Here is a 25,252-nt window from a genome sequence, read left to right as displayed (position 1 = left end):
GTCAAGGATTGGGATAAGTCAAAGCAGCCCTTCCAGTTCCAGCAGTCAAGTTTTGGGGAGGCATCGCCGATCGTGCGGCAGGCCGCATGTCAGAATAAAAGTATTCAAGCGCACAAAACTGCAATTTTCAACCCTCCACAGCACTTGGCAGTCAGAAAGACAGTAACTCAAGCACGCTGGCCTCCTACGCTCAGCGCCCACACGTGCGCCTAAGCCCAGCCTCTCGGACGATACCACGCCCACCGCCCGCCCCCCGACCTGTTAGCCACGCCCACAACGAGCTTTCATTCTATTCCACTGCAGCGGTGCTCCGCCCTGGCCGCGCCCATTACCGACAGAGGACCGCCCTTTAACTAGCCCCGCCCCTCGGCCGCACCCCTTCAGGTGAGCGGAGACTCGGCAGACGGGCGCGGCGAGCGCTCTCGGTCCCGCCTCCTTTCTTCTCCGACAGAGACGACCGCGTGTGACCGACGGAGCGGGCGAAAGAGCCTTCTCCGGTCCCCGAGCGCGCCTGCGAGACTTCCGCGGCGAGATCGCTCGACTCGGCCGCTGTGTTCGTGCCCGGAGGGGTCGGCTTCCCGCCGAGGTCCCCCCCGCCCCCCCCCCCGGGAGGCAGGGAGAAGCGTTTGCTTGATTCAGCCGGGGAGTTAACAGCGTGGAAAGCCTTCTGCATCGGCTGGGCGCTTTCTCTAGGCGATCCGTCCCCGTTGCCTGGGCGTCCTGGCATCTGAAGAGGAGGTGAGTGGGGGCAGCAAGAGGACAACCCTTGGTTCGGGGGGGGGGGGGGGGGAGTCGCTGCTTGTTGGTTGTGATTCATCTCTCGTGTGATGGGGAGGCTGCGAGCTTTTCCTGTTCGCCCTTTTCCTGTTTTTACAGTTCCGTTGGAGGGCTGGGTGGGAGGTTTTTGTTTTAGGGCCGGGGGAGGGAGAGGCTAGATGGATACTTTTTTCAGAACCGAGGAGTTAACCTTCCTGAAGTCTCCCTTCTGTGCTGGAGGGGCTACGGACGCTTTATGGTGCTCGCTTTGCCTTTCCTGCTTATTGTTGGTTTGGGGAGAGGAGGAACTTGATTTTTGCATTAGGAGAGTTTTAGTTTTCGGTGTAGATCCCGTGTGGGGGTAGGAGAGGGAAGGGTTGTTCTGGGTTGTTTTTTTTCCTGGGTAGTGATTGCCCCTTGGAAGGTTGGGGGCATCTAGTGACACTGCTGTCCTGCCCATTTTCTTGGTTAAATATTGCAAGACCCATTTGTAGTTGACTTTTTGCAATTCAAGTGACGCAACTCGGGATAGTGTTTTGAAAAAAAAAAAAAAAAGAAGAATTTCCGCTTTTGGTCAAGAATAATCTTAGTAAGCAGAGGGACACTTATGATCAAAGCTGCTGGAAATGGAACTTCTTTTTTTTTTTTTAATCAGATTTCCAGCAAGCTCCCCACAAGGAGTGTGTGGCGTAGTGGTTAAAGCTACAGCCTCAGCACCCCTGGGGTTGTGGGTTCAAACCCACGCTGCTCCTTGTGATCCTGGGCAAGTCACTTAATCCCCCCCCCCCCATTGCCCCAAGTACATTAGATAGATTGTGAGCCCGCCGGGACAGACAGGGAAAAATGCTTGAGTACCTGACGTTCTGAGCTCCCCTGGGAGAACGGTATAGAAAAATTGAATAAATAAAACAAAAAATAAAAAATTATCTTGTTTTCATGCTACTTCAAATTGGTGTTATTTTAGCTACATATGGCACAGAGGTGCTTAGTGTTTTGCACTGTGCCGTGGTAAACACACAATTATGTCAACACAGCACAGTGACAGATATGAGAAAAGGAAAGTAAGGGGACATGGAAGCAAACGGGCCTTTTTCATGAGGGGTCGTAATATTCCTATGATGCTAAGTGCCAAAGGAGGACGGTCCATGGTGGGGTTTGATGGCGGTCATAGAGCTGACGGCCATCGCTTTGTCTTAGTACTTGGCTGAGCACATGGCTGTGGATGGTGGTTTTTCAGGGCAGGGTGGAGGGTCCAGTTTTCATCTGTCAAAATGTGAGTAAATGTGTAGTGGCTGTTTTAGTTTTCCTTCAGTTGCTTGAAATCTATTTATTTTATCCTAAGTGGTTTACATTCTCGTGTATCTGGGGCAATGAGGGGATTCAGTGACTTGCCCAGGGTCACGAGGAGCAGCGAGGGATTTGAACCCACCGCCTCAGGGGTGTTGAGGCTGTATCTCTAACCCCTGCATTGTCTTATCCCTTTTCCCCAAAGAGCTCGGAACAGATTACAGGTTAAACATACATAATATACAGTTTACAGGTTACAATTTGCCCTAGCTATCCTTACAGTGCAAGTTTTATCCTAATTTCAAACATTTAGACCAGGGGTGCCCACACTTTTTTGACTCGAAAAGCTACTTTTAAAATGACCAAGTCAAAATGATCTACCAACAATAAAATTAAAAAAAAACACAATGCACACTGTACGCATAGAATTGTTAATTATCATTCCTATTCCAGGGTTTTTTCAAAGAGGTCAAAGCAGATGACTCTATTCACTGTTACCTCAGTAACAACCATACAAAAACAGACAAATACCCCCCTCCCTTTTTACTAAACCACAATAGTAGTTTTTAGCGCAGGGAGCTGCACTAAATGCCCAGCGCTGCTCTTGACGCTCATAGGCTCCCTGCGCTAAAAACCACTATTGCGGTTTAGTGAAAGGGGACCATATTGTAAAATATAGACAACAGATATAAATTCAAACACATTTTGATCACTAAATTTAAAATAAAATCATTTTTCCTACCTTGTCTGGTGATTTCATGAATCTCTGGTTGCACTTTCTTCTTCTGACTGTGCATCCAATCTTTCTTTCAGCCTGTATGCTTCCTCTCCTCCACACCTCATTCCCTCCCCCAACTTTTTCTTCCTCTCTCCCTGACCTTTCTTTCTTTCTCTCTTCATGCCCCCTTTCTTTTTTTCTGTTTCTCTTCTTTCCTTCTGTCTCCCTGCCTGCCCCCTGTCTTTCTTTCTCCCTGCCCAAGCCACTGCCATTGGGGAACAGGACCCAAACCGCCACCAATGGATAACAGGCCCCAAAGCCGACGCCAAGCCACCCCATGCTCTCCCTGCTTCGGCCGACCAGCATTCCTCTCCCCGACGTCAATTCTGCCGTCGGAGAGGAAGTTCCGCCCAGCCAGGCAGCGATTGGCTGGCCCGAACTTCCTCTCCGGCGGCAGAATTGACGTCGGGGAGAGGAAGACTGATCGGCCCGATAGATCGCCAAGGCAAAGTGAGTCCTGGATGATACATTTACATAAAATATTAACATTACAGCACAATAAACTTAATAGAATGAAGACAAGACTTATTTCCCCCACCCATTTTTCAATTAACCAACACCTCATAAAAATACCTGTAAATAACCTATCTATACCTCTGAACCAGTGTCAAAACATACCCCCCTCCCCGAATGTGTATGTTTTCCTCATTTATATAAATAAATCAATCCTTTTAAATACTATAAAATACAAGTTTTCCTAATGTGACACATACTGAGATCCAGTACCAATACATATTTCTTTGTAATCCATTTTCTACAGTTTTGGGTTTCTTTTTTTGTAATCCTTCGGTCATGGGCAGATAGGTGAAGAAGTATGGTTTTTTGTTTTGTTTTGATTTTTTTTTTTTTTATTGCTTTCCTAAAGTTGAGGAGTCCTTCAAGGGATTGATATGCAGGGACACTCGATTCCAGTGGCTCGGTATGAAGTGGGAGTATGAATGTCATTGCAGTTGTATTTCTTCCCAGGAGCAAAGAGACCTGTTTGGCACTTATGGAGGAAGCTTGATTGTCATGTAGCCTGGTGCCAAGTCGTGCAAGGATTTGACCGCTAATGTGGGTAGTTCCAACTAGTAAACTAATGTCCATACTTAATTTGGGGAGAAACTCTTATGTATGATGTTTTGCTACAAGAGTTGGAATAAAGTACAGTATCCCCCGGTCATTCACAGTCGGTGGTTTGTGGTTCCGGTCATTTGCGGTATTTTCCGACCGCCGACCAGGAGGGGACAGCTGGAGAGGCTTCTGCGTGTGTATGGTTTCTCTTGAGTGGACACTTGAAATGTGAGAATGTCATTAGGTTGCAATGCAAACCAAGGCTTCTCTGAAGCGGTGGGGCATCTACTCCAAGATGTAGATCTTTTAAATTATTGGCATGATCCTCTGCAGGAAATGCTGCCATTACTTCTGGAGCAATTTTGTGAAGCCTGAGATTGGCCTCTGCCAACATTGTTTGCTCATTTTAGCAGATCAATTGCCTCTCCAGCTGTATGTAAGGACTTCAAGCCATCTACATAAAAGCCTTTTTCAATGAAGTAACTGGCATCTGTGCCATACTCTTTCTCCTTCTTTGGGTCATCGTCCTAAGCCCATAGGTTGTCACTGCAGGTGATAGACTATTGCCAAAGACATGAACTTTAATTCCATATTCCACAATCTCCTGATTGAAGTCATGGTAATGATACCACAGGAATCTCAAGCAGTTTCTTTAGTTTGGATGCAGTAGAACTTTTGCTGAATGTCTGCTGTTATGACAATATGTTCTTTCCTGAAGCAAATCAAGACTCCTAGTAAGCTGTTGAGCAAGATTACTTGGAATTGAACATGAGTGAAACATGATCCTGATCTGTCCTGGCTTCTATGGATGATACACGCCAAAGATAGGTAAGTACCAGTAGTCTTCATGATTTTTCAGCAGAGGAGCCGGTTCGCATTGTCATTAGCCAGCATGTGCTGGTTTGTCTCTGGTTTCTTTCACGGGTTCTACCGCAATGAAGCGAGTCAAGAGAAGGCTTGCTCATTGTTGGAAATCATGTTCTAACTACCATCCCATAGCAAACATCCCTCTCCTGACTAAAATGCTAGAGGCCATCATTTCCACCCAGCTCTCTTCCTACCTAGAGAGATTCTCCATTCTCTTACCTTACCAATATGGCTTCAGACCCAATTTCAGCACCGAATCCCTCCTGGTCTCACTAATTTCAAAGGTGCAACAATTACACTCTCGCAATAAGTTTGCAGTCCTATTACAATTTGATCTCTCTGCAGCTTTCGATGTTGTCCACCACGATATTCTAATTTATCAACTTTCTAAGATAGGCATCGACTCCACAGTCTTAGAATGGTTCTCTAACTTCTTACGTTCCCGTTCCTACACTGTCAACTCAAATGGCATCATGTCCGCTCCATGGAAACTGACCTGTGGAGTCCCGCAGGGATCACCCCTATCCCCTATTCTCTTCAACATCTACTTGTCTTCCCTGAAAATCTTCCATCAATCTTCCCTTGAAACAATCTACACTTATGCTGATGACATCCTTGTCCTTCTCGAGACAGACTTGAACCTTACCAACCTCTCTGAGAACATAACAGCCTGTATAACTAAACTCCAATCCTGGTCCCTCTCTGTTCAAATGAAACTGAACGAGTCCAAAATGAAACTTCTCTGGCTCGGACCAAAATTAGAACAGTTGCCCACCATCTTCGCACTGCCCTCTGGAGCCACGCTGCAGCTTGAGTTCTCAAGCAAAGTTCTAGGCATCATCATCGACTCTTCTCTTTCCTTCAATGTCCACCTCAACTCCCTGGTAAAATCATGCTTCTTCAGCCTCCGCATGCTGAGGAAAGTGAGATCCTGCTTCCGCCAACAACACTTTGCCGTCCTTGTTCAATCCATCATCCTTTCCAAACTAGATTACTGCAATTCCATCTACCTTAGTCTAATAAAAAAGAGTCTTCATAGACTTCAACTAATTCAGAACACCGCGGCCAAGCTGATCTTCGCAAAACGTAAATTTGACCATGTCTCTCCACTTTTGTCCAAACTCCACTGTCTCCCAATAATCGCCAGGGTTCATTTTAAATGCTCCTGCCTAGCTTTTAAAATCCTTCACGGCATCCTCCCTCCTCTAATCCCTCTATCTTGGAACTCCCCGAGTCCCGACAATACCAGGCCCACCCAAAAACTTAAACTTTCCTTCCCCTCACTAAAAGGTATCCTCTATGCGGGAAAATTGGGAAAATCTCTCTTTTTCAGAATTGCAGGGCTTTGGAATAACCTTACTACCCCACTGTGGACTCGGGACTCCTTCCAACTATTCCGTAAGCATCTGAAAACCAGTCTTTTCACAAAAACGTAACGCTCTCCTCCCCCCCTATTTTCAATCCACCAAACTCAATGTGCTATTCTCTTCCTTTATTAAACTTTTGTAAACCGTGCCGAGCTCTATATTCATGGAGAGGATGCGGTATATAAACTTAAGGTTTAGTTTAGTTTAGTCCAAAAGGGTAGAGGAGCCATCCAACTGTTGGACTCGTCTCTGGATAATTCCCTGTCCATGATTTTCAGTCATACTCTTTCCTCAACTGAAAGAGTTGGTTTGTCATCATCCTTCAAAAACGCTCTGCCATCGGCGGTATTTCCAGGAGATAAGGCAAGCAATAAAAACAATGGAACCCCCAGCACACTAACAAGAAAAATACCTTTAATTCACACATATTGATATTGATTGCAGTGTTTTAGTGTGACAGATAATGGGGTGGTTGGGGACTCGGATGTGACAGCGAAGGTTCCGTGGTAACCTTTGCCTAAACTGGTGGCATTGTGGTTATGGGCCTGAGCACATCATATCAAAAAAAAAATTTTATATAAAGAAAAGGATTTTGAGCACTTTGGAGTTACATTTGTGTCTTGTGGATAACAATATGAATGAATACAATGAAGGTAGTATCCATGCAGATCTGTCTCGTGTATATTCACTAAGGATATCCTGAAAACTTGTCCTATTTGTAGCACTCAAGGTCTGAACTCCTGCATCTGTAGGTCTTATGTTTGAAAGGGAAAGATGGTTATGAAGAGCTGGTCATCCTACTGCATCAGGAACCTCAGCTAAATCAAACAAGGTCCCATGGCCTTTTTAAGGGCAAAGAGTTCCATCCAGAACTAATGGAACCCACTGCTCATAATCGTGGATCTCCCTAGATCAAGTGTTCTCAACTGAGTCCTTGAGACATATCCAGCCTGTCAGGTTTTCAGGATATCCACAATGCTTGAGACAAATTTGCATACACCACCTCCATTGTGTGCAAATTTTATCTCATGCATATTCATTTTGGGGATCCTGAAAACCAATATGATAAGATGTGTCCTAAGAACATAAGAATTGCTGTAGTGGGACAGACCGAAGGTCCATCAAGCCCAGTATCCTGTTTCCAACAGTGGTCAACCCAGGTAACAAGTACCTGGCAGAAACCCAAATAATAGCAACATTCCAGGGCTGAGATTGTGATGTCATAAAGCTTCATTCCACCAATGCCTAAGAGCCAAACTCATCAGTGATGTCACAATGGCTTGACTGTACTATGCTTGACTCACATAACATAAGAATCGCCGTACAGTGTTCTCCCGTGAATTCGTGAATCGCAGACTTACTAATTCGCTGTATTTTCTGACCGCCTCTTCCTGTACTAAATTCAGGCTACACTAATCAGGAGCTTCATGTCAAAGAAGCTCCTGATCGGTGTAGCCTGACTTTAGTAACAGGAAGAGGCGGTCGGAGAATACCGTGAGTGATTTTGCACCCGCCGGCGCCCCAGCTGCCCTCTCTTGCCTCGAGCGATTTTGCACCTGCCGGTGCCTCAGCAGCCCTCCTGCCTATTAATCGTATTTGTGGTTTTTCAAAATTTGCGGGGGTTCTTAGAAAGGAACCCCCATGAATTTCAGGAGAGTACTGTACTGGGACAGACCAGTATCCTGTTTCCAGCGATGGCTGATCCAGGTCCCAAGTTCTTAGCTAGATCCCAAGTAGTAAAACAGATTCTAAGCTGCTTATCCTAATAAGCAGTGGATTTCCCCAAGCGTGTTGGACCGCCTTACCATTGGAATTAAGACAGGTTTCTACATTTCAAGAGAGAACCAAAAAATGTTCCTAAATGGACTTTATTTGGAAGTGTCAAAGTTCCAAAGGTACACTGAAATCATCCACATAAAAATTCATTATCCACATAAAAGCCTTAAAGGACCTAGTCCGCTAGGGATACAGGACCCAACACTGTCCGCGTTTCGACAAAAAGTCGTCTTCAGGGGTCCCTGGGGGTCCTATAAAGGTGAATACATGGGAAACAATTGTGTGGTGACCCCTGAAGAAGACTTTCTGTCGAAACGCGAACAGTGTTGGGTCCTGTATCCCTAGCAGACTAGGTCCTTTAAGGCTTTTATGTGGATAACCTATTTTTATGTGGATGAATTTATTTTATGTGGATGATTTCAGTGTACATTTGGAACTTTGACACTTTCAAATAAAGTCCATTTCGGAACATCGTCACTCCACAAAGTTTTTTTGGGTTTCTCTGGATTTTCTTCTCTGTGGATATTTTGGGGTCAATTCCTTTTGTATTTTGTAGGTTTCTGCAGTTTAGAAAAGGTCTGAAAATGACTGTTTGAGCATTGTTTTGTCAAGTGACAAGCGGGGGGCATGGGAGAGATGTTTGATTCTTTCTTTATTCTTAGTCAACAGGGTTGGTGGGCATGATTTTAAAATATTTTATTTTGATGATTTTATTAAATTTGTCTTTTTTTTTTTTTTTTCTTATTTCTGTGTATGTTTTATTTATTATTATGCATGTCATGTTGTTACCTGCCTAGCATTGTTGGATAAGCAGTCTATAAATATTTTAAATAAATAAATAATAGCCTATGGACTTCTCTTTTAGGACATTATCCAAACTATTTTAAACCCAGCTAAGCTAACCGATTTCTCACCACATTCTCTAGCAACGAATTCCAGAGTTTAATTACACGTTATGTGGAGAAATATTTTCTCTGGTTTGTTTTAAATCTACTACTTAATAACTTCATCGCATGCCCCCTAGTCCTAGTATTTTTGGAAAAAGTGAACAAGCAATTCATATCGACCCTTTCCTGTCCACTCATTATTTTAAAGACCTCTATCGTATCCCCTCCCCCCCCCCCCGAGATCCCCTGCTCCAGATAGAATACGTCCGGGGTTCAAGAAGTTTCTGCAAGTTCAGTATATACAAGATATAAGCTATTTTCATATTGTGAGGGTGGTGGCATTTCATACATATAAGCTACCTTCTTCTATACTCTAGAACAGTGGTTCCCAACCCTGTCCTGGAGGAACACCAGGCCAATTGGGTTTTCAGGCTAGCTCTAATGAATATGCATGAAGCAAATTTGCATGCCTATCACTTCCATCATATGCAAATCTCTCTCATGCATATTCATTAGGGCTAGCCTGAAAACCCGATTGGCCTGGTGTTCCTCCAGGACAGGGTTGGGAATCACTGCTCTAGAAGTTAAAAATAAAAGAGAGAGACATTCCCTAGCTTTGTCCAGACGTGTCTATTTCTTCCTAAATCTAAACCTGTTTGCAAGTTACAACATTGCCCTGGGCCTGTATCTTGTGCCTCGCTAAAGGCTGGTTTAGAATTAAAATTGGAAAGCTGATAACACAGGGATGAGGTGGAGAAAGCCATTGGTCTTTCTGCTGTTTTCATGGGTGAAATGTGAGATATGGGAACACCAACTGCCTTGTAAAGAGAATCGAGTGACGAATTCCTGTGAAAATGAAACTGTTTAAGTTGTCCTTTTGAAGACTATTTTTCTATATCACTTGACACCAAATTGCTCTGCCTTTGTTTATATCCCATTATTTGGTTCTATTTGACTGGGGTTTAGGTGTGGCATTGGCTGGTAGAATTAGAATTAACACGTCATGGGTAATGCATTTGATATATTGCCCTTCTGTGATATGTATTATATACAGGTGCGTTCTCTATCCTTAGTAGGCTCACAATCTGTTTTATATATCTGTCCATTTTCTAGAATAAGGGGATGGGACGTGATTCTACCACCTTTCTGTGGTTAAAGTGAAACCGATTTACATATTAATATACAGGAACTTTATTTTGTACCTGGTCAATGGAGAGTTAAGTGACTTGCCCCGAGTCATAGGAAGCTGCAATGGGAATTGAACCCATTTCTCCAGGTTCTTGGGCTGCTGCACGAACCACTCAGCTACTCTTCCACTCCTAAGTTTCAAGGGTTGCTTCAACTGTGCAGCAGTGGCTTTGGGTTTTATATTGCATAGTAAATGACAGCAGATAAAGACCTGAAAGGTCCATCCAGTCTGCCCATAAGTTATACTCATAAAAAAAATACTTGATCAGATTAACTTGTCTCTTCTTTGATATTTATGGCCAATAGATTGTAAAGTCTGGTATTGGCCTAGGTTCCAAATGCTGAAGTTGCCATCCAAGCTCACTCCAGCCTATCCAACCATCCCATTGTTTGCAGGACATCTACCGTAAAGTCTGGCCAGTAACATCCTCCTGCTCCATATTAGTGGAGTTCCCACTGATGCCCACCCCAGCCCATCCTACACCGAGTCACCATATATGGGACATAGACTGTGCAGGTCTGTCCAATACCAGCCTTGGCTCTTTAATTTACATTCTTCGTTTACTAATTAGAGATCCTCTATTTTTATCCCATGCTGTTTTGAATCCATCACCGTTTTCCTCTCCACCACTTCCCTCAGGAGGGCATTCCAGGCATCTACCACTCTCTCCATTAGGAAGAATTTCCTAACGTTGTTCCTAAGTCTTTCTCCTTGTAACCTCAAATTATGCCCTCTAGTTTTACCATTTTTTTCTTCTCTGGAAAAGATTTGGTTCCATGTTAATGCCTTTCAAGTATTTAAACGTCTGTATCATATCTCCCCTGTCCCTCCTCTCCTCCAGAGTATACATATAGGTCTTCCAGTCTCTTCTCATACTTCTTTTGGTTTAAACCTCTTACCATTTGCGTCGCCTTCCAAATCCAAGGTGAGTTTGTTTTTGTTTTTTTAATATGTTCAGGTACTGTGTGTAGATCCCTGCTCAAAACAGTTGCTTGTACTTGTGGCAAAGGAGGGATGATAGAAGGAGCAGCAGTGGGATTTTGAACTCTGGCTTCCTCCTTCATTGGTTTGCTGTTCTTACCGCTAGGCTACCACTTCATTCTTCAAGCTTCTTATCTCACTAGCTTGGACTGCCAAATAGCTTGCTTCTGTGTAGGAAGATTTGGATGATATATTAAGTTTAATCGCTTTTCTTTTCTAGTTCCGAGTTAAAAGCAAGTACAAGTTTGGTAAGATTTTTGCTCTGAAGCATAGAGATAGAGCCATGAGGATAGCTATTGGAAGAAGAAGAGCACGGAACATTTTTAACAAATTTTATTTTTATTAAAACATTTATATTCTGCAAATCACAAGGATCTATGCGGATTACAAAGCACATAAAAATTAAAATAAAGCAAACAAACGCACATTAAAATTACCATTAAAATTGCCAGAAACACCAAAAGTATGTTTCTGCTATGCACTTTTCCCTTTCAAAGGTTAGTAAAAGCTTCCTGGAAAGAAAACAAGCCTTCGAGGCTTTTAGAAAGGAGAGAAACAGTGAGATCTGACAGATTGCGTCAGGAAAGGCTTTCCACAACCCTGGGCCCATAATGCTAAATACCCTGGATCGGATTGTAGTTTTTGTGATAATCCACAAAGATGGAACTTCCAGAAGATGCCGAGACATGGATCGCAGAGAGCGAGATGGAACATACAGTCTAATCAAAGAACTCGGGGCCTTCAACATATTACATTACATTACATTAGGGATTTCTATTCCGCCTGTGCCTTGCGGTTCTAGGCGGATTACAATATAGAAAATATCTGGGATATTCCAGTAGAGTTACATTTCAGGATAAAAGTAAGTTACAGGAACAGTAATGAGTTATGATACTACAATTTCACAGAAGATAATACTTATTACAGAAGATAATACATATAACAGAAGATAATGCATTTTACAGAGGTAATACATGTCAACTCGATCGGTTAAATCGGGTGTAGTGTAGAAGAATTACAGTACATTCTAGATCATAGATAAAGAGATAATATAGGGTATTTCTGATGTCGTTGATTGGGAGCTCATTGGGTGGTGGTTAGAGTGATGGGAGATATTTTTTGAACAGTAATGTTTTTATTTCTTTGCGGAACTCTTTTATGTCTGTTGTTTTGGTCAGTAATTTTGAGATGTCAGAGTCTATTTTAGCTGCCTGTGTCCCCAGGAGGTTGTCGTAAAGTTTCTTACGACGAGTACCGTTGAGTGGTGGGTAGGTGAAAAGGTTCTGTGTTCTCCTTCTTCTTGGTGGGAGGTAGTGGTGAAAACGGTTATTTAGGTAACTGGGTGCCGTGCCGTGGGTTACTTTGAAAATGAGACAGTAGAGTTTGAATTGTGTTCTTGCTTTTATTGGTAGCCAGTGAGATTCAAGGTATGCATTGGTAATGTGGTCGTGTTTGCTGAGTGAGTATATGAGTCTGAGGGCTGTGTTCTGGATGGTCTGTAGTTTTTTTATTGTGTTGGTCGGGCAAGGTAAGTAGAGGCTGTTGCAATAGTCTACAATACTTAGCACAAGGGATTGGACAATGATCCTGAATTGCTCTTTGTTAAAGTATTTTCTGATTTTTCTTAGATTTCGCATTGTGAAGAATGCTTTTTGGGTGATTTTTTGGATTTGTGTTTGCATTGTGCAGCGTCTGTCTAAATGTATACCTAGGATTTTGAGGGTGCTCTGTATAGGGTACTTGATTGAGTTTACTTCCAGTTCTGTTAGGGATGGTTTTTTGTCCTTCTCTAGTAGTAAGAATTTAGTTTTGTCAGAGTTCAGCTTCAACTTGTGATCTGTCATCCATTTTTCCACTGTTTCCAATGTAGTTTTCAGGCGTCCTGAGGAGATTGGGTTGTTTATGTCGAATGGGAGGAGGATGGTTATGTCGTCCGCATAGCTGAAAGAAGTAATATTTAGGGCATCCAGGGTGGTGCCTAGGGAAGCTATGAATAGGTTGAAAAGTGTGGGAGAGAGGGGAGAACCTTGTGGTACTCCGCATGGATTGGACCATGGTTCAGATAGAATGTCTCTTGATTTGACTCTGTATGTTCTAGTTTTAAGGAAGCCTTGGAACCAGTTATGAACTTTACCTGAGATTCCTATTGCGTCTAGTATTTGGAGAAGTATGGAGTGGTCCACCAGATCGAATGCAGCTGAGAGATCAAATTGGATGATTAGCAGTCTGTTTCCTTGGCTGAGGTGACTTCGAGCTATGTCTAGTAGAGATACCAGAAGGGTTTCTGTACTGTGGTTGGTTCTGAATCCGGATTGGGATGGATGTAGGATGTTGTGGGCTTCTAGGTACATGGACAGTTGTTGTGCGACTAGTCCTTCTATTATTTTGATGTATGTTGGGATAGAAGCGATTGGTCTGTAATTTGATGGGTTATTTGTTGGACCTTTGGGGTCCTTCAGTATAGGCGTAATTATAATTTCTCCGAGGTCTGGTGGGAACTGGCCTTCCCTGAGTGTGGTTTGCAGCCATAATGTGTAGCTGGCTTTGAAGTTGGTGGAAGCAGTTGCTAGTAGGTATGGTGGGCAGTTATTCAGATCACATGATGATTTGCAATATTTTTTGTATAACCTGTCCAGTTCAGTCCACTGGATTGTAGGGAAGTCGGTCCAGATCCTGTCTGCTGGTATTGCTTCATCTGTTGTGGGTTTTATTAGAATCTTGTCTTGAAGAGCTTTAAATATCAACACTAAGATTTTAAACTTAAACTCTCTAGGAGATCTTTCTTTCGCTTAATTGGAAACAGTAATAGGATCTGGCACCATTTTTCCCTAAGACTGTCCCTCCCTCTGTTCTTCTTCTGATCTTTGCAATAGAATTCCAGAAGCCGGGTACCATCAACCATATGGACAACGGAATAATTTGGATTAGAGAAAGACACGGGGACAGATTTTTCCCCATCCCTGTGGGAACTCATTTCCCATCCCGTCCCGGCGAGTTCTTTTCCTATTCCTGCCCCATCCCTGCAAGCTCTGTCCTCATCTGCACAAGCCTCAAACACTTTAAAATTCTAAGTGTTAGAGGCTTGTGCAGTTAAGCAGAGCTTACAGAAATGGGACAGCGACAGCAACAAAACTCGCGAGGACAGTATGGGGAAATTGAGTTCCTGCGGGGAGTTGCCCCATGTCAGGGAGGGCAGAATGGGAGGAGGTGTAGCAATATACACTAAGGATGATATTAAAGTCACCAGAATCACAGATATCAGGTACACAGGGGAATCCCTTTGGGTAAATTTGGCCAGGGGGAATGACAAATGCCTGTATCTTGGCATAGTATACATACCCCCAAGGCAACAGGATGACATAGATATAGAATTAATCGGTGACAGAGAATATCACCTTACGTGGGGATACAGTGTTATTAGGAGACTTCAATATGCCTGATGTGGATTGGAACACACTCCTCTGCATCAAGCAGCAGCAGGAGACTATTGAACTCTATGAAGGGAGCTAAACTGAGGCAACTGGTATTGGAACCAACAAGGGAACAGGCAATACTGGACCTATTGCTTACCAATGGCGAAAGTGTCACTGAGGTCTCAGTGGGAGATAAGTTGGCCTCCAGCGACCACAACATGATATGGTTCAAACTCAGGAAGGGTTTCGCCAAAACTAACACATCGACCAGGGTCCTTAGCTTCAAGAACGCCAACTTTGAGGGTATGGGGGATTTCATCCATCAAGCACTACAAAACCGAGCAGGAACAGATAACGTAGAGGAATTGTGGTCGACTCTGAAAACTACCATTCAGGAGGCGACCAATCGCTATATAAAATCAGTGAGTAAACGGCGCAGGAACAATAAGCCACAATGGTTCTCAGCGGAGATCTCAGACCTCATAAAAGAGAAGAAAAAAGCGTTCATCTCCTACAAACATACAGGATCTCAGGACTCTAGAGAAGTCTATTTGACTAGGGCAAGAGCTGTCAAAACAGCAGTTAGAGAGGCCAAATTCCGAATGGAGGAAACTTTAGTAAAGAACATCAAGAAGGGCGATAAATCCTTCTTCAGGTATATTAGCGACAGAAACCGCAGCACAAGCGGGATAGTACGCCTTAGGAAACCAGATGGGAACTTTGTAGAAGCAGACTCGGAAAAAGCTGAATTGTTAAACGAATACTTCTGTTCGGTCTTCACCCGCGAGGCGCCGGGTTCCGGCCCTCAGCTACAGAAAAAGGATGGCTCAGTGGACCCGTTTAGTAATTTCAAGTTTACAACAAGCAGTGTCTACTGTGAGCTGACTAAACTCAAGGTTAACAAAGCAATGGGGCCAGACAACCTACACCCCAGGGTGCTCAGGGAGTTAGGGGACGTCGTGGCGGAACCACTATCCGCTCTCTTCAATCTCTCCCTTAGTACAGGTAGAGTCCCGTTGGACTGGAAAACGGCTAACGTCATTCCACTCCACAAAAAAGGTTGCAGAACAGAGGCTGAGAACTACAGACCAGTGAGTCTCACATCTATAGTGAGCAAACTAATGGAAACCCTAATCAAACACCAATTAGATAAGATCCTGGATGAGGAGAATCTACGGGATCCCCGTCAACATGGATTTACCCAGGGGAAATCCTGCCAATCCAACTTGATCAGCTTCTTTGACTGGGTGACGGGGAAGCTTGATATTGGAGAGTCCTTGGACATTGTATACTTGGATTTCAGCAAAGCATTTGATAGTGTCCCACACCGCAGGTTGTTGTGCAGAATGAGTTCTATAGGATTAGGTGACCCTTTGACAAAATGGGTTGGGGACTGGCTTGGTGGTAGGCTTCAGAGGGTGGTGGTGAACGGCACCCCCTCCGTAATGACGGCAGTGATCAGCGGGGTGCCACAGGGCTCAGTCTTAGGCCCGATCCTTTTCAATATCTTTATAAGGGACCTGGCTGAGGGGCTTCGCGGTAAAATAACGTTATTCGCCGATGACGCCAAACTGTGTAATATAACAAGCAAGAGCACAATGGACAATATGAAACACGACCTACTCCTATTGGAGCAATGGTCAAAGACCTGGCAACTGAGTTTCAATGCCAAGAAATGCAAAGTCATGCACCTTGGCAGTCAAAATCCATGCGAGACTTACACCCTAAATGGCGAGATCCTAGCAAGGACGGTTGCAGAACGGGACTTAGGGGTGATCATCAGTGAAGACATGAAGACTGCCAATCAAGTGGAGCGGGCTTCATCTAAGGCTAGGCAGATCATAGGATGTATACGTAGGAGTTTCGTCAGCTGTAAGCCTGAAGTCATTATGCCGTTGTATAGATCTATGGTGAGGCCCCATCTGGAATATTGCGTGCAATTCTGGAGGCCTCATTATCGCAAGGATGTACTGAGGCTTGAGTCAGTCCCGCGAATGGCCACCCGGATGGTCTCGGGACTCAAGGATCTCCCGTACGAGGAACGGCTGGACAAATTATGGCTATACTCACTCAAGGAACGCAGAGAGAGGGGAGACATGATCGAGACGTTCAAATACCTCACGGGCCGTATCGAGGTAGAAGAAGATATCTTCTTCTTCAAAGGTCCGACGGCGACAAGAGGACATCCATGGAAAATCAGGGGGGGGAAATTGCACGGCGACACCAGGAAATACTTTTTCACCGAAAGAGTGGTTGATCGCTGGAATAGACTTCCACTTCAGGTGATCGAGGCAAGCAGCGTGCCTGATTTTAAGAAGAAATGGGATCGTCACGTGGGATCTCTGCACAGAGTTAAATAGGGGAGGGTTATTAGGGTGGGCAGACTAGATGGGCCGCGGCCCTTATCTGCCGTCTTTTTCTATGTTTCTATGTTTCATGTCATTCTCTACACTGTCGAGAAGTCGACATGGATCCCACTAAGGATATCAAGAATGCAATTGATATCATATTAAATACAGCAAGTCAAGCTGAGGTTATCACAGCTAAAGAGTTTAAATGTTTGAATGTGGAATTTCCGGAAATCCCATACATATACTTCATCCCCAAAATCCATAAGTCTCTCACGTGCCCCCCGGGCCGTCCGATTGTGGCTGGGATTGGTTCAGTGCTGGAACCTTTGTCAAGGTTTATAGATAGTTTTATCTATAAACACGTTGGTACTGTTCAGTCCTACGTACGGGACTCGTCTCACTTCCTGCAATGTTTGCAGAGATGTGAGGGTCAAGATTGTAAACTGTTAGTAACTGCAGACGTTTCCGCCCTGTATACCAACGTGCCACAATCGGCGGCCCTGGCAATTATCAAGCAGGTAGTCAGTAAATCCAATATTTCAATTCAAAAGAAGGAGCTAGTAGGAACTTTAGCTGAATTTGTGGTATGTCAAAATTATTTTCAATTTACAAATAGGTTCTTCTTTCAGACTAAGGAGGTGGCTATGGGGGCCACGGTGGCCCCGTCCGTCGCCTGCCTCTACATGTCTGAATATGAAGACAAACATGTCTATACTTCTAGATGGTTTAGTAAAGTTGGTCTATGGAGAAGGTATATAGACGATATCTTCTTTTTGTGGAATGGGGAGTGTGACGAATTGGAGGAATTCCTAAATGAGTTGAATCAGGCAGATCCCAACATAACTCTTACCCATGAAGTAAGTAGTGATAGAGTATCCTTTTTGGATATCCAAGTAGTAAAATCTCAGATCAACTCTCAAGAGTGTTATGATACTACTCTTTATAGGAAACCGTCCGATCGGAACACTCTCCTACACTATCATAGTCATCATCCAAAACCCCTCAGGGATAGTATCCCGGTGGGACAATTTTTAAGGTTGCGGAGGATCTGTTCTGACGAGTGGGACTTCCAGCAGCAGGCCACGCTTTTATACACAAAGTTTATGGAGAGAGGTTACCCTATTCCAGTTGCTCCCATAGGATTTCCAGCTCAATTGTATCTAGTCTCTTCCAGAATTGTCTCCGACTCTTTATTCACAACTACGTATGGGGGATGGGGATCTCCATTGTTAGCTGCCGTATGCTCTCCCAACCATGATAGTGAGAGTCTTTGACCAGGGGCCACAGACAGCCAACTCCCTTTGGAGTGTGCAGAGTCTAGCAGAAACTCATTTTAGGAACTGTTCTACTATACCAGGGGTGGGCAACTCCGGTCCTCGAGGGCTGGAATCCAGTCTGGTTTTCAGGATTTTCCCCAATGCATATGCATGCACTGCTGTCAATGCATATGCATTGGGGAAATCCGGAAAACCCGACTGGATTCCGGCCCTCGAGGACCGGAGTTGCCCACCCCTGTACTATACAGTGGGTTCACAGCTGTGTTACGTTTTAGAAGTAATTGATTTGGGAGCATCTTTTGCCACAGAGGGTGCATTCCCAGCTGTCTTCCACTCCCTTGCTGGCTTTCTCGAGAAGGGCAACTGAGAATGTGGGTGAGGGTGCTCTTATAGCAGCTAGTTGTCCCCAGCATGTTCGAACACTGCATGTCCAGAGAAAGCGTCAGCTAGTGTGAGTGTACTAAAGCTTTTTTTTCCACCTCTAGACGATCTGGAGCAAATTTGGACAGTTACGAGTCTCTTGTCCGAAATAGTTTAGCTGTTGACTTAGGCTTAAGGCAGGGATCTCAAAGCCCTTCCTTGAGGGCCGCAATGCAGTCGGGTTTTCAGGATTTCCCCAATGAATATGCACTGAAAGCAGTGCATGCACATAGTTCTCATGCATATTCATTGGGGAAATCCTGAAAACTCGACTGGATTGCGGCCCTCAAGGAGGGACTTTGAGACCCCAGGCTTAAGGGCTCTGGCTGAGACTGAGCTACGACCTCTGGTCTCTGCACATAAGGTCATTGCTGGGCGCAGGGATCTTTTATCTTCTTATTGGTGTATTGAGTCAAGACCAGCTGAAGAGGAACTGCAGATGCATTTTGCTCCGACAGCAACTGTCCTAGCTGGAAAAAGAACTCAGCATTTTTTTTTTTAATTTCCTTTTATTGAGATTTTAAAATAACACTTAACCAACCTGAGAAGAAAAATGGATGAGGTATGCAAAATGTGAACTGCTAGATCAAAAGCCAGGAAGGGCAGGAAAGTAAATCGTGGGCTCTAAAAGTTGTTTTTTTCTTTTCTTGGGGCCAAGCAACGGTTTTCCTCAGAGTGGAAGTTACTCTTTTTTGACTTTGGCCTATTTGCAGACAGAGCTGAGACTTAGAGGAAAATTAACCCCCCTCTCCTTTACAAAACCGCGCCAATGTTTTTTTGTGCAAGCCAGCACGCAGAATGCTCTGCGCTGCTCCCGACGCTCATAGGAGCAGCGCAGAGCATTCAGGATGCCGGCCTGCACTAAAAACCGCTATCGCGGTTTTGTAAAAGGGGGGAAGGGTTAACCCTTTCAGGACCATAAGGATCGTAGGCCAATTTTTGTGGTTTTGACGACATTTTTATGGTAAAAAGGGCTTGCAGATGCCAAAAAATTGATTTTTTTTGTGAAATATCATTATTTTTATTTAAAAAAATCACACTTCTGGCTTATGGACAGTGTGGCAAGTGAATCTTCTCGTCAATCTAGCAACGACGCTAATGAATGAATGTCGGAACCAGTTTGTTTACATAAAGGCAGTATCATATGGAATCCGTACATATCAAATTTAGAACTGTAGACTATCCCAATCAAAATTTATAGGATTTTAAAGTTATGGGACAAATATGTCCCTTGGTCCTGAAAGGGTTAATGCGGTGGTCCAGCATCTTCTATGAAAGGAACTCTTTTTGATATTACACGGCCTCAGGTCTGTGCTTGCAAATGCTACCCAAAAGACCAAGGTGTGTGTATGTGAAGCCCAAGGCGAAGCTTAATCCTCTTTCTTTTGGGCCTTTCACTTACTGTCTTCGTATATAATACTAGTCTTTAAGCCCGTTACATTAATGGGTGCTGGAATAGATGTGTGTCTTTGTCTTTCTTTCTTTTTTTCTCTCCTTGGCTGCTTTCTTTCTGTCTCTCTTTCCTCCCCCTGTCCCATTAGTAGCCCTTCTCCCTTCCTTTTATCTCCCCTGTGTGCACCACTACCCCTTCACTGCTCCCCCTGTCCAGCAGCAGCCCTTCTCCCTTCCTTTTACATACCCCCTGTCCAGCAGCAGCCCTTCTCCCTTCGTTTTACCTTCCCCCTGCCCAGCAGCACCTGTTCCCTGTTCCCCCTGTCCAGCAGTAGACCTCCCTTCCTGTTACATCCCCCCTGCCCAGCAGCACCTCTTCCCTGCTCCCCCTGTCCAGCAGCACCTCTTCCCTGCTCCTCCTGTACTGCATCACCCCTTACCTGATTCCCCTGTTCAGCATCTGGCTGTTTAGAAGAGGAGGGCAGACAGAAGAGCAGCAGAGGGCCTTACAGTACTTCCTGGCTGTTGATAGGTCTGCCGCTGCCTGGAGGAGCTGAAGAGCAGGGTGGCATGCGCTTAGAGGTTGCTCGGGTGCGTGGGAAGCTGTTTTGCCCGCTAGTGTGTGTGAGGAGCGGCAGGGATCGCATGCAATGTCCGTTCTTTCGCCGACCGTTTAGTTCTGTGCCGGAGGTATTTTTAAGTTATTAAAGCTGCCACGGTGGCTCGTTTCACGAACCTGCCTGCGTCGGAAGACTTCTCTGACTCAGGTGGGGCTCATGAGAGGAGCCGCCACCGCGGCTTAGAATTTAAAAATAACTTTGCTCAGAACATCCTTGGGGCTCCGCGAGTGTGGTGCCATTTTTTCTCCCAAGGTAATAGAACCCTAAGCGCACATGCACACTCCTGCCGCCACGGACATACGGATCACGGAACACGCAGGTAGGAGTGCGTATGCGCGCTTAGGGTTTTATTATAGTAGATACTTTCTGTTGATCATAACTTGTAAAAATGTTGTTTGACACAGCTAGTTCTTCTTTCTGCTGTTAAGCCTACAACCCAGTCAGAAATCAGATCTGGTGTTTTTGGCAGTACGCCGACAAATCCGCAGAGGGCAATTCCATTCTGACAAATGCGCCCTGACAATTGCGCACAGGACAATTAGCCCGTGAAGGATATCTGGAAGGCCCTGATTTGCTGAGACTCCTCAAGCCCTGTCCCTTGGGAGGGGCTTGAGGCATCTCAAGCCCCTCCCAAGGGATGGGGCCTGAGGAGTCTCAGCAAATCAGGGCCTTCCAGATATCCAGTAAAATAGTTTCCATAATCGTGCTGTAAACCTAACCCTAACACTAGCTAAGAAGTGACTCTTAAGTGTAGTGGGGGGGTTACGCAAAAAGACAAAATAGTATCCTGTCGGGATGGACCTCCTATTCAGTGTGCCTTTTGTCGTGCGAGCAAATGTCGGGGCACAATTGTCGGCACGTGTTTGCCTGTGGCTCTTGAGGACTGGAATTGCCTACCCCTGCTCTAGAGGAAAGTAGGTGGCTACTTTTCTTTGTAGAGTAGTATGCTAGGTGAATACATTCAGGTGTGAACCTAGACAGCAACCGTAGAGCTAGTGTAAGTGGGGGCACATGTCCTGGATATGCATGTGTAATTCTGCCTAGATTCCACCCATGTACATGCCTCCTGCAGACCAGACTGCTGGACATCTGTGAGTTGTTGGAGAATAGCCCATAAGCATATATATGGCATGGATGTGCATATATTTACACTTACCTGGGTATATGCTAGTATTCTAAATGTTTATGCATGTAAGTGATACGTATAAGTTAGCACTTACTTTAAAGGATGATCCCCTTAACATGTTAAGTGCCTAAAAGCCACTACTGCCCTTATAAATCAAATGTCTTTTCAAGGACAAGCCAAAAACACAAAAAAAAGGTGTGGATGCAAATGCTTATTAAGCACTTGTAGAGTACAAATTCATCCACAATCCAAATGATGCGGACCCAACACGGTCCGTGTTTCGGGCTAGAGACGCCTTCCTCGGGGGTCCTAAAAAATGTAAGATAGTTTATGTCTTATTGTGGGAGTGTGTGACACAGTGGTTAGAGCTACAGCCTCAGCACCCTGAGGTTTTGGGTTCAAATCCCACGCTGCTCTTTGTGACCCTGGGCAAGGCACTTAATCCTCCCATTGTGAGCCCACCGGGACAAATGCTTGAGTACCTGAATGTAAATCACTTAGGCTATAAATGGTATAGAAATACTAAAATAAATGATATCTGAAATCTGTATTGGGAAATGCTGAGATGTGAATGTGTGTACAAGGGGTCACTCAGAGAAATTGAGAGGGGACAGGTTTAGAACAAATGCGAGGAAGTTCTTTTTTACCCAGAGGGTGGTGGACACATGGAACGCGCTTCCGGAGGTTGTGATAGGCCAGAGCACACTACAGGGTTTCAAGGAAGGTTTAGATAGGTTCCTAAAGGATGAGGGGATTGAGGGTTACAGATAGATGTAGAGGTAGGTTCCAGAAATGGTCAGGAACCACTTCACAGGTCACAGACCTGATGGGCCGCCGCAGGAGCGGTCGGTGAGCGCGATGGACCTCTGGTCTGACCCAGTGGTGGCAACTTCTTATGTTCTTATTGCCAGTATCGGATAACTTTCATTCGTCTTTTCACATTGGCACCACCATCACCATCGTTCATCACTATTTGTTTTACTCACGTTTATTCACCACACCTGCATTCACATTTCTGTCACAATAAGATAATTATTTACTTTTCTTGGGATATTTGTTTTGGGATTTTCCTCCTTATTGTGGAATAGCTGGGTTTTCGTCATTTGCTACTTTTCCAGGGACAAAATCAGACTAAATTTGTGGGTATTAACCGTATGAAAACCAATTCTAATATTTGCTTCTGAAAAGTCTGTATCTATGGTAAATATCGGAGTGTGATGATTTATAAAGAGATTCTACAGCCCTCCCCCCCCCCCCCTCTTTCTTCACAGACTATTTCAAGACAGCAGAATCCAAGAGCCTCCTGCATTTTAAATTTCTCCCTCAAATTTCCACAGGCTGGGCAGACTTCCTCACACGCAGCCAACTTTCACTCTGACATGTGGCCGGCAGTGAGGCGCTGAATTCCCCTTTCTCAGCGAATTCCAGCAGCAACAGTCTTTGGGGTGGACAGAAGAAGGGAAGGTTTGCTTCTCGGAGCAAGGGCAGGAGAGGGTGTGATTAGAGGTAGGTGCCTAGGGTAAATGAGTGGTAGCCATCAGGAGCAGGGTGCAAGTCCACAGCCTGCTATAGAATGGATGGCAGTGTTTTATTGAGAATGTCGCTCTTGTCTGCCCCCTTGGACTCTAGCAAATGTCGACCTTTCACATTCCTAGATGGTTCTGCATTTTCTAGAATGTTTTTCTGGTTGAATTGTGAATGAGGCTTCATAAGCAGACAAAGATCCCTTAGAACCTTTTTATTCTAATAGGAATTTCACAGCACGAGAAATGGGAAGGACTGGCAGAGTGGAGTGGTATTTTCCGAGGCTTTTGGGGGTGGGGAGTGGTCACAAACTGCAGACTTCAAGCACAGTCTCATTTTAGGTTTCTTAAATTTTGTCTCTTTTTTTAATCTTTTTTTAGATTCTTTAATCTTTCCTCTTAACAGTGAGCTGAGGTTGGCCAGTTTTGGGGGCACAGAATCTGCTGTGTCCTGGTGATGTGATCCCTCTGGGCAGCCATCCACTGAACTGGTAAGAGCAGATTGTTTGCGGTGGAGGATGGGTAGCAGCTCTGAAGTCCCTAATTCTCTGCCGTAGCCATCTTTCTAGATGTGGGAGGCTTTCGAGGCTAAATCGAGAGTGTTGCCAGTGTTCTTACAGTACACCAGCATATATGCATATCGCATGTTATACAAAAAAAAAAAAAGCAACTTAAATCCTTATTTTCTTAGCAGCAGTTTGTTTTGGCTGGACCAGGACTGTTTCTTCCTGCTCTTTTTTGGGGGGTTCCAGCTCAGGCAGAACTGTGCTAGTACCTCGTCGTTTCTCGGTGCTCCTTATCCCTCTCTGGTTCATTATTTGCACAGACCGCAGCTTCTTTTGGCTTGGAAAATTTTTTTTTTTTTTTAATAGATTGTAGAAGCTTACTCAACCCAAATTACTATTCCCTGCACCCAGTGAAGGAGTTTTACGTAGTGTTGTGGGTGCCCGAGCATCCCCTGTACCCACAATGCTGGCACCTGAGACTTTTTGAAGAGCGCATAAATTATTTTTTATTTGGATTTATTAACCGCCTTTTACGTGAAGATATTCACCCGCAGTGGCATAGCTAGGGTGAGCGGCCCCCCGGGGTATTGGCAGCCACACGCCCCCTTCCCTGTATCTTTAAAAAAAATATATATTATTTTTTTTAGCTTTGGCGCACTCCGATGTCACTTCCTAGGAGATTGACTTTTTTTTTTTTTTTTGCCAGTTGTATGAGAGTCCCGGTTAACCGAGACTCTACTATATGTTGAATATAGGGCTTTTTTGTATTGGGGGGAGGGGTGTTAGTGTCTGTTTACCTGCTTTTAACAGAGATGATGTCATATTGGCCTAATCTTCATGAGCTGCTTCAACCAATTTTTTTTTTAAATAAATAGAAAGATCTGTTGGAAATGCTGAGGTATTAACTATTTTGTTAAAATAGATTTCATTGGCTCTCCATTTGTAGGGTGGGAGTGGAGGTTTTTATGGGGTGATAATGTCGTGTGAATTCATATAGTGGCACCGATTGTCTTGCCCTTTTTTTGGCATGTGCCAGTCAGCACAGGGTTCTGAATGAGTTGGTCCAAAAGTTGAGCATCCTATCTCAGGAGGAAGGGCATGGCCTGATAGCTGGCAGCCGGTATCTTTTATCCTGACAAACCTTGCTGACAGGTATCTAGAGACCTGTGTCGGAAGGAAGCTACATGGCAGGAAAACAGATGGAGGGAATTCAGATTGGCCAATTGTAGATTGTCAGATCGCTGAGAAAAGCCAGCATTTCAAGTGCTGGATCCAGTACAAAGAGCAGCCTCCTTCCCTCCCGGCATCTCCATCTGCTGGATTGCTAGGAAGAAGAACTCGGGGTGCAGTTTGCTGCTGACAGGATTCAGCCATCTGCCAATCTGAAGAATGTTTGCTGGCTTCAGCCTGCCAGCTTAAAGGTACAGAGCCCTAATTCATGCCTAAGATGGGTGGTCTTTTTTTTTTTTAATAAGGAAGACATTGCCTGAAAGTCAATGACTTGATCGTATGCTGGTCCTAGTAACGGGTGCACACTTATATTATTACTACTACTGCTACTATTAATTATTTCTATAGCGCTGCATAGAGTCACAAAGAAGAAGAAACAGTCCCTGCTCGAAAGAGCTTACAATCTAAACAGCCAAGACAGACAAACAGGATGTCATGGATACAGTTAAGTGG

At 44.5% G+C, this 25,252-nt stretch overlaps 1 protein-coding gene across 5 annotated transcripts in view; it reads left to right on the top strand.

Annotated features, from left to right (window-relative positions):
- The first annotated feature begins 371 nt into the window (after positions 1–371).
- RHBDF2 (rhomboid 5 homolog 2) overlaps positions 372–25,252 on the top strand; it is a 152,506-nt gene continuing 127,625 nt past the window's right edge. For 3 of the 5 annotated variants that reach the window (XM_033961734.1, XM_033961735.1, XM_033961740.1), the window contains exon 1: positions 372–738. The gene's annotated coding sequence lies outside the window, so the exon portion shown is untranslated. Of the gene's footprint in view, positions 739–22,811; positions 23,047–23,480; positions 23,555–25,252 lie in introns of those variants that run through there. The other 2 variants (XM_033961737.1, XM_033961738.1) reach the window with 2 other exon arrangements.

The sequence above is a fragment of the Geotrypetes seraphini genome, chromosome 10 (assembly GCF_902459505.1).
Source record: "Geotrypetes seraphini chromosome 10, aGeoSer1.1, whole genome shotgun sequence".
Lineage (NCBI taxonomy): Eukaryota > Metazoa > Chordata > Amphibia > Gymnophiona > Dermophiidae > Geotrypetes > Geotrypetes seraphini.
This window is presented reverse-complemented; position numbering and strand designations above follow the sequence as displayed.